Raw genomic sequence first — 9,493 nt, 5'->3', positions numbered from 1 at the left:
GTAATTAAATCCTTGCCGTCCAATCAAGAAACTAAGTTCTTACACCAGCCATCTGATTTCTCTCAGTTGGCCTCCTTTTCTTTAAAATGCCAAGCACTTACATGGTCTTCTTCATCATCTAGGGTTTCTCATAGCTGCTCTCGTCTTCGTTATCTAACAAAATCTTCTGTTCTTCCTACTCGTTTTTCCGATATTTAAATCGTTTAGGCTTCATTATCTGGTCGGTGTGGACGATATTAGTTATCGAATTCAATTCCCATCGAACTCATTCCCTTGAAGCAACATCAATTGTGTTGTTTGCTTAATCATTTACATTTTTTATTCGTATTGATTTCGATCTAGAAGAAAGGAACTAGAGCGAGCAGCTAAATCCCTAATTCTGTTTATTTATTTTATTTTTTTTGTGAATGGAAGGTGTGTTATATCGAGCGACTGTGATGAGTCTTTAGCAGACCTGTAATGATTTTGCGGGCATGATCGCAGATCTAAAGAACATCTAAGGGACTGAGTTTCTCTCGACACTTCCATTATTTTTTTTTTTTTACTTTTTTAATAAAAAAAAAATCTTATTGGGCTTCATATTGCTAGTAAAGAACACACATGGATTGTTTGTTTTTGTGTGAATTAAGAAATGAGGCCAAAAAATAAATGTTCCCCTCGCTATCCGTTGTGTGCTGTCAGTGCTGCATTTGGACGTTGGGGTACTACAATTACAATATCTAATACTAATTTAATTGATTAATTAGACTGACCTCTTCCATATCTTCATGATTCTGCTTACTTACAAATCTGGATTAATTGGATTGATTCTGCTTAACAATTAACGAACAAATAATAATATCTCGATGAGCTTAATTTATCTTTCTTGGAATAATGGACAGAGATTGACAAGGTGGTGACTAACCTGCTACGTATATAATTGAATCGAAATAGGGAAAGCAAGAAATTAGACACAAACATGGAATCCATATTCCACAGAAAATGGAATCTATGCCTTTATGGAAAGTTGTCATCAATAAGCATTTGAAATTAGAACTTTAGTGCGGATTACAAAGCTTGTATCGAGGAAAAAATGGATCTTTAATGTTTGAAGTCAAGTATGCGAAGATGGTCGACAAAAGGCCTTCGATCTTAAACCTTGTCCGTTAACATATTTTTGTCATGCTGTAGTTAACGTCAGGTTGGGAACGCGTATTGGACTCTCGAGGATCGGAGAAATTACTCTTTGTTATCAATGGATAGTTGGTAGTTGATGTGCGATATCTTAAACCTTGACCGTTAACATATTTTTGTCATGCTGTAGTTTTTTGTTAACTTTCTTCGAGCTTTATTGTTTAAACATTTGGGGCCCGTTTGTAGCTCACTCAAAAAGTTTTTTTTTTCTAATTTTTGTAGTTGTACTGGCACTTGTTTTCAAAAAGCTGTTTGGTACAGTTTTCATTTTTGTTTTTGAGAAATTGAAAAAACTGTTTGGTACAGTTTTCAGTTTTGTGTTTGAATGAGGAGAGGATAATTTTTTTTTCCAAAAACACATTTTATTTGTTTTCAGTTTTCTTTACTCTTTTACAATAACAACTTCAAAAATTTTTAAAAAACACAATTTTCACTTTTTGTTTCCAATTTTTTTATCTCAAAAACTCTTTTTGAGATGCATACCAAACAGACCCTTGGCTTTTGTTGGTAGAATCACAAGAAGTATGTAATTAAATTCCATCCGAATTAAGGATTATAAAAGATGTAAGTGGCGAGAATGTAATTAAATTATGAACAAAGTACAGATGAAGTCTGAGTATTTAATTCAATTATGGATAAGAGCAAATAAAAATTCTTGAATTACACTATCTAATTTTGATTTTGTCGATTTTCTTGACACCAGATGAAATTGTGAAGGTTTTAATGGAAATGGCTTTCCGCAATTTGATGCAGAGTGAAATTGTTTGCTATCTAATCACAAATACTTTGAAAATCTGTTGATGTTTTACATTGTGAAAACTTGTGATTTTGAATATTGTGGTAAGAACAAAGTTGATGTATACTTGACTTAGTCGCGTGAGCTGTTTTTTTTTTTTTTTTTTTTTTTTTTTTGCATGCTTATTGCTATAGAAATATCAGCACTTGAGTTTTTATCTTGCTTTTGAGGGATTGGTAGATAGGCTTTGATGTGTCACCGAATGTTAAAGAGTAAAAGACAATATAAAACCTAAAATCTTCGTAATCAATCATGGAAACAAGTAATCTGTTGATGCGGTTTTTTCATAACGTTTGCGATGTACGTCTCGCGGAGGAGTTCGATTACGCACTCCATCAGAGAGATGATTATCTTCCATTGGTCTGAAAGAAAGTGCTGCCATGGAAGGGTCAAACGGGATGGTGGTGGTGACGGAGATCATCTTCATTGGTCACGAAGAGATCACGATTATGTGGACAAGCCCAATAGGGGTCATGATCTCCAAGGAGCCTTAGAAAGAATGATCTCAATGGCGACGAGCCTCCGAGTAGCCTCCTCTTGTGGAATGGGATGATTGGGCTCTTTCTTGTCCTCATTTACTAGATCAAACGAGGAGATAGAGAAATAATGACATGAGCCTCTATGAAAGGTTAAAAGCTTGATAATGAGATTTTTATAATTTTTTAGGCACCTTGAGAGGTAGTATGATATGACATCTTAATGAGCCTAAGCTTATGTACAAGAAAATGTGTGGGAAAATGTGTGTGAGATTTATTCTCCTCCAATTATAGAGAGAGACGATAAAGAGAATGTTTCTCTTTTGGTAAAGTTTGTGTGATGAAAAAGGGTAGAGTAGGATCAGAAATGAGAGATGGAAGGTGAGAGATGGAAAGTGAGGGAGAGTGTTCTTGAGAGAATCTTTCTTGGAAATGGGGTGTAATGAAAAGAATTTGGATGAGAGAGATTTGGGTATCGTTTTACCTCTAGAATTGTGTGTCCCCTTTTTTGGAGTGAAAGATGGAGTTTTTATAGTATTTGTGAGGTGTTGGGGTGCCCTTAATGAGCAGTGGGGCCCATTTTGAGTTAGGAAAGAGGTGAGAAAGGTATTCGGTACGTTTCGGATGGATTTGAGATCATTTGGCAATGTGGCAGAGCTTGGACGAGAGGGATGAGGCTGACCGGGTGAAAAGAGATAGCCGTACGAGAGGGACAAGGTTGGCTGAGTGAGGAGAGGTGGCCGTACGGGAGGAGGCAAGATTGGCCGATAATAATCGTACGGGATGGGGCAAGACTGGCCAGGTGCAAGCTGTACGGGAGGGGGCGAGGTGGCCGTACGAGAAGTCTGGGCGGGTGAGGGGGCAAGGCCGGCCGTATGGGAGGACCCAACCCGACGAGGGGTAAAGGCTGGCCGGGTGATGGCATACCGGAGGGGGCAAGGCTAGCCCTATGGGAGGACTCGGCCGAGTGAGGGGCAAACTGCGTTTTCGTGTTGTGAGGCTTGCCGAGCTCCTAGACCACCCCGGCATGGATAGCGCACTTATTACTGGCCTTCTCGGCTATGATGTCGAGGGTGGTCCCGATCATGGCGACTCCGACCCCGACTACAAGGGGGAGTCTAGGACTGACGAGGCGACCCCTAGCCTCGTACGCTCCCGGTCCGAAAGGACGAGGGATGCCACGGTCGGGCCCGAGTCGACAAGCTACTCCTCGTGCCGACTCTACATTTCTCCTCAAGTTCAGTTCACTCCTCGAGTCGAGTACCGAGTCCACGAGTCGACAAGCTACTCCTCGTGCTGACTCTCATTTCTCCTCGAGTTGAGTTCCCTCCTCGAGTCGAGTGCCGAGTCCACGAGTCGACAAGCTACTCCTCGTGCCGACTCTACGTATCTCCTCGAGTTGAGTTTACTCCTCGAGTCGAGTTCCGAGTCCGCGAGTCGACTCACTTGACATGGTTATACATGAAGTTATACTCTTTTAAGTGCTCACTTGACCGTTATGTCGATACCTTGTATTTTGTTCTCATCATATGAAAATCCATGAACGCTTTTTGCCCTGTCTTTTTGCCTTGTCGTCAATAACGTGGCAGATATCGATGTACAGGCTCACTACAGTAAGATTTGAACATATGTCAGCGTATAAGAGGTAGAGATCAACAAAATTATATTGTTAATTACATTGTTTAAGCTAAGATGTAAGAACATTTTTCTTTTGCTTAAGATTATGCTAATTACATAAGAGTCGTTAAATTCTACCTAATTGGCTGACATTCCATTGTAAATTGGTGACGTATTTATACTTTTTTTTCTTCATGAAGTGCATTATTTATATATTATAAGTGAATTGTAACTTGTAAATTAAAATAATTGAATAAGTCGTAGTTTTGATCAAAGCACTACTAACCGTTCATTGTGACCCACATTCAATAGTTGAGCCGAATAACCATCGATCATTATATTTTAGGCTATATTATCGATACACTAACCAGTGCTTTACTAAGCTATCAATGTTGCATCAATATAGATCAACAAACTATTAATAACGAAAGAGGTTTTCTTGTTGATAACTTGAGAAGATTTTAATCATAGAAGTCTTTTACAATCACATCAAATAATTGAAAGATTCATTAAACCATGAAACATTACCCTTCAAATCTAAAGCCAATGAAAAGTAACTCATCCTATGATATTTAACATCCAAGAACCGCTAAATAAAAGGCATCCCAAGCCAAAATATCAAGGAACACCTCGTCCCGGATCCATCGCGAGGAAACCTATAATCTACACCATACAAAGAAGTTTTTCTAAAATATGAATATAAATTATTTCAATCAAATTCATATTGAAGTTTTTTTATTTATATTTATTTATCGTTTAATTTAGAAAGATAATTGCTTGCAGTTTGAAAAGCACTAAAACTATTAATTCCAATATATTTTGTCAACAATCATTAAAAAGTTATTTTTGAAATTTCCCCAAAAAACAAATTACCCACGCCATATTAGTCCAGCAAGGGAAAAGTGTGGGTTTTGTAATTGTGATTTGTCCATTAAAAACCTAATTCGTATACCCAATAGCTGACTTCCAGTATTTAAATCCTAGCCGTCCAATCCTAAACCTAAAGTTCTTATATCAATGGTCCGATTCCTCTATACTGGTTTCCTTCTGCTTATAAACCCAAGCGCTTGCGCAACCAAATTTAGACTCCTTATCTGTCACCGTTCTCTTCGAAATTCTAACAAAAAAAATTTCTTCGTCTGGTTTCCCGAGCTTAAATTAGTTTAGGCTTCATTATCTGGTCGGTGCGGACGATATTTGTTATCGAATTCTATTCCCATCGAACTCGTTCCCTTGAAGCAACATCAATTGTGTTGTTTGCTCAATCATTTACTGCTTTCTTCGTGTTGATTTCGATCCAGAAGAAAGGAAACTTGAGCGAGCAGCTAAATCCCTCGTTCTGTTTATTTTTAATTTTTGTATTTATTTTTATGAATGGAAGGTGTGTTATATTGAGCGACTGTGATGAGTCTTTAGCAGACCTGTAATGATTTTGCGGGTATGATCGCAGATCTAAAGAACATCTAAGGGACTGAGTTTCTCTCTTGACACTTCCATTATTTCTATTTGTTTTTTTTAAAACATCTTATTGGGCTTCATATTGTTGGAAAATATCATACGTGGATTGTTTGTCTTGTGTGTGATTTAGGAAATGAGGCCATAAAATAAATGTTCCCCTCGCTATCCGGTGTATGCTGTCAGTGCTGCATTTGGACGTTGGGGTACTATAATTATACTAATTTAATTGATTAGTTGGACTGACCTCTTTGCCAAATCTTTATGAATCATAAATCAGGCTGATATTGTATATCTGCTTCCAGTCGAAGTGCAACCTAATAGACATTTGACGGTGGATTTTGCTTTCTGTGAAATAATAAGTGGAATTGTATATTTAAAATATTGATTTGATCAGACGTTGGATCTTAAAAATAAGTTGAAAATCATATGATTCAAGACACAGCTTCTAGATTCATAAATATGTTATCATTTCCTCAAATTATATTATTTTCAAAAGCAACAGTTGTGAACTCCTTTAAATGTCTAATAGGTACTCGTTATTGGAGCAATCACAACCGGATGAAAAGTGCAAAAAAAAAAAAAATAGCGATCTACCCCAGAAACTCTGTGGAAAATTTTACCCACCACTCACACACAGGACAACTCGCATCTCTTATCGACGACGATCGTCAAGCAGAGCTAAACATTTGATATTGGATGAGAATTTTATATTCTCAACTTTTTCGTACGATGAAGAGGGCTAAGAGCTAGACGACACTTACCCGAGCCTGGCGTCGCGGGTTTCAAAGTATTAGCTATTGAGAAATTTTTTAAAGTGGACCTAATAAGTAAAGAAAAGAAATATTAAGAATTGACCTATTATTTAACATTTCATTTCATGGACTTTAAAGTTAATAAAATATCAAGATTAGTCTTTTTATTTAAAAAAATATCTAAAAATGAATTTATTTTGGACAAAAATATCATTCTGACCATCGTGACATACAAATGTATATAATGTCTATTTTAGAAGGGTATTTTTGTCCGAAATAATGACCAAAGTCTATTTTTATATATTTTTGAAGTATGAATTATAGTCTTTGATATTTTGTTAATTTTAATGTCCGCATAGTAATAATGATAATAATAATAAATTCTATCATAATTTGTTGCGGCGTTATAATATGCTTGTTAAAGAGCTATTTAAAATATAAAAAAGAAGTAATAACTAAATATGACTATCATATAAAATATAAATTCAAAAGTTCGTACCAAAACGCCTAAAATGAAAATAAAATTTGCTCTCCTAGAGATGAAGGTGGACTATAACATTGATGATTGCATAGATGAGGAGGAATATGTGGCTAATTTATTTTTCAAATGTGATATAGCTCGCAGATTCTCGTTGGTGGAAGGATAGGGAATTAACTAGGATAGCTTGGTAGATGAAGATGGGTTTCAAGTTCCAATTCTTGTCAATATGAGCTCATTAAAATACCCTATAGTATGATAATACTCACTAAATTCTTCCAAATCATCCACCTAGTAAGCAAAGGAAACAAATAAAAAATTTACAAAGAACAAAATTATGTTGCAATTCTATATTGATGAAACTAATTCAGCAAAAGTGAAGTGAACAAGAAAAATACATGTATATTGATGTTGACATCACAGGTCTGAGCCAAGTAAAATTCCTCAGCATCAACACATGAAAAGCACACATCATTGATTTCACACATTACAATATCATTATAACATGGAAGATGGGTTCGTAGCGACATTTCATCGAACAATGAGAGTGCAAGCAGAGATCAGAGTATGAAGCAATGGACTGAGGCAATCAACGGTGGTGAGAGTTCACGCTGGTGAAAAGGCGGCGAAGAGAGTTAACGTTGACATCGGAGTCTCGAAGGAGGACGAGGGACCAATCAGTGCAAAACTCAGAGCCGCGCGCGAAGGGAAACAAGTCTATACGCAGGTTGTGAAGCTCTGGCCTTGCTCGAACGCTTACGTCACACTCTTCTTCACTCCTCCGCCCCCAATTTTTCTTCTCTCTAATACACAATTTGTGTGTGTGTGGTTAAATGAAGAAATAATGAGATGATTGTTCAGAAGAAATGAGAGGAAGGTGCAGGGGAAAAAAAGTAAGGGTAAAAGAGTCATTTCACATGAGACTCACTAGTAAAAATATCCTAAATTATACTTTGGTAATATTTGGTCAAAAACATCAAAAGTACTATTATCTGATAAGGCCATTTCCCCATATTGGAGGGATTTCTCTCAAGTTTGACGAGGGGACAACGAGAAGTATGGGCTTGCAACGACAAACCTTAGCCCACATTTAGAGCATTCCTCAAAAACGTGTGGGCTTTATAATTGTCATCCGTCAATTAAACCCAATAGCAGACCCCAAGTAATTAAATCATTGCCGTCAAATCAAGAAATTAAGTTCTTACACCAGTCGTCCGATTTCTCTCAGTTGGCCTCCTTTTCTTTAAAATGCCAAGCACTTACATGGTCTTCTTCATCATCTAGGGTTCTCATAGCTGCTCTCGTCTTCGTTATCTAACAAAATCTTATGTTCTTCCTGCTCGTTTTTTCCGATATTTAAATCGTTTAGGCTTCATTATCTGATAAGGCCATTTCCCCATATTGGAGGGATTTCTCTCAAGTTTGACGTGGGGACATCGAGAAGTATGGGCTTGCAACGACAAACCTTAGCCCACATTTAGAGCATTCCTCAAAAACGTGTGCGCTTTATAATTGTCATCCGTCAATTAAACCCAATAGCAGACCCCAAGTAATTAAATCCTTGCCGTCCAATCAAGAAATTAAGTTCTTACACCAGCCATCCGATTTCTCTCAGTTGGCCTCATTTTCTTTAAAATGCCAAGCACTTACATGGTCTTCTTCGTCATCTAGGGTTTCTCATAGCAGCTCTCGTCTTCGTTATCAAACAAAATCTTCTGTTCTTCCTGCTCGTTTTTTCCAATATTTAAATCGTTTAGGCTTCATTATCCGATAAGGCTATTTCCCCATATTGGAGGGATTTCTCTCAAGTTTGACGAGGGGACATCGAGAAGTATGGGCTTGCAACGACAAACCTTAGCCCACATTTAGAGCATTCCTCAAAAACGTGTGGGCTTTATAATTGTCGTCCGTCAATTACCCCCAATAGCAGACCCCAAGTAATTAAATTGTTGTCGTCCAATCAAGAAACTAAGTTCTTACATCAGCCGTCCGATTTCTCTCAGTTGGCCTCCTTTTCTTTAAAATGCCAAGCACTTACATGGTCTTCTTCATCATCTAGGGTTTCTCATAACTGCTCTCGTCTTCGTTATCTAACAAAATCTTCTGTTCTTCCTGCTCGTTTTTTTCCGATATTTAAGTCTTAATTGTCCTTTGTATGTCATTTACTATGTTAGGTAGTTCCTTGATTTGTTTTTTCAAATCCTTGAACTTTCCAAAGCCATTCTTTCCTAGAATGCCCTCAAGCTTATTCTTTATTTCGAAAAAAAAAGTAAGGGTAAAAGAGTCCTTTCACATGAGACTCACTAGTAAAAATATCCTAAATTATACTTTGGTAATATTTGGTCAAAAACATCAAAAGTACTATTTTCTGATAAGGCCATTTCCCCATATTGGAGGGATTTTTCTCAAGTTTGACGAGGGGACATCGAGAAGTATGGGCTTGCAACAACAAACCTTAGCCCACATTTAGAGCATTCCTCAAAAACGTGTGGGCTTTATAATTGTCATCCGTCAATTAAACCCAATAGCAGACCCCAAGTAATTAAATCCTTGCCGTCCAATCAAGAAATTAAGTTCTTACACCAGCCGTCCGATTTCTCTCAGTTGGCCTCCTTTTCTTTAAAATGTCAAGCACTTACATGGTCTTCTTCATCATCTAGGGTTTCTCATAGCTGCTCTCGTCTTCGTTATCTAACAAAATCTTATGTTCTTCCTGCTCGTTTTTTCCGATATTTAAATCGTT

General features: G+C 37.2%; 4 non-coding genes across 4 annotated transcripts; all 4 read left to right on the top strand.

The window, feature by feature from the left end:
- The first annotated feature begins 427 nt into the window (after positions 1 to 427).
- LOC149381721 (small nucleolar RNA SNORD25) lies at positions 428 to 514 on the top strand. The gene has a single exon (XR_016293985.1). It is a non-coding gene; the product is annotated as a small nucleolar RNA SNORD25 (small nucleolar RNA).
- A 56-nt stretch (positions 515 to 570) lies between these two features.
- Positions 571 to 712, top strand: LOC149381720 (small nucleolar RNA snoR136). Its single transcript, XR_016293972.1, has one exon. It is a non-coding gene; the product is annotated as a small nucleolar RNA snoR136 (small nucleolar RNA).
- A 4,744-nt stretch (positions 713 to 5,456) lies between these two features.
- On the top strand, positions 5,457 to 5,543 carry LOC149381719 (small nucleolar RNA SNORD25). Its single transcript, XR_016293984.1, has one exon. It is a non-coding gene; the product is annotated as a small nucleolar RNA SNORD25 (small nucleolar RNA).
- Positions 5,544 to 5,591: 48 nt separating this feature from the next.
- On the top strand, positions 5,592 to 5,734 carry LOC149381718 (small nucleolar RNA snoR136). Its single transcript, XR_016293971.1, has one exon. It is a non-coding gene; the product is annotated as a small nucleolar RNA snoR136 (small nucleolar RNA).
- Positions 5,735 to 9,493: the final 3,759 nt, after the last annotated feature.

This window comes from Urtica dioica, chromosome 11, assembly GCF_054948205.1.
Source record: "Urtica dioica subsp. dioica isolate 48M chromosome 11, U.dioica_male_clone48M_v1_H2, whole genome shotgun sequence".
Taxonomy (NCBI): domain Eukaryota; kingdom Viridiplantae; phylum Streptophyta; class Magnoliopsida; order Rosales; family Urticaceae; genus Urtica; species Urtica dioica.
This window is presented reverse-complemented; position numbering and strand designations above follow the sequence as displayed.